The sequence below is a fragment of the Gnatocerus cornutus genome, unplaced genomic scaffold (genome assembly GCF_029298725.1).
Source record: "Gnatocerus cornutus isolate USDA-ARS CGAHR unplaced genomic scaffold, icGnaCorn1.1 ctg00000394.1, whole genome shotgun sequence".
Taxonomy (NCBI): domain Eukaryota; kingdom Metazoa; phylum Arthropoda; class Insecta; order Coleoptera; family Tenebrionidae; genus Gnatocerus; species Gnatocerus cornutus.
The window spans coordinates 4,585-5,000 of record NW_028275709.1 but is presented as its reverse complement, the minus strand read 5'-3'; positions in this window follow the sequence as shown (position 1 = coordinate 5,000).

The window sequence follows — 416 nt, the reverse complement described above, 5'->3', positions numbered from 1 at the left end:
GCTACATTTTTCAGTAGATGAATTTCGATGGAAAGCCACAACTACAATTTTTTTTTTTAAATATGTAAATAAACCTAAAAACTTGTAATTTTTGACATTTCTGAAGTTCCAGACCTGACACATAGATGACGCCATTTTAGGGTCAGGTCAGGTCAAATTATGCTTAAAATTCAAGAAAAATACGTAAATTAACCCAGAATCTTGTAATTTTTGACATTTATGAAGTTCCAGACCTGTCATATAGATGGCGCCATTTTTGAGTCAAAATAGGCGCCAAAATTCAAAAACAATATGTAAAATAAAGGAAAAAACAGTAATTTTTGACATTTATGAAGTTCCAGACCTGACACATAGATGGCGCCATTTTAGGGTCAGGTCAGGTCAAATTATGCTTAAAATTCAAGAAAAATACGTAA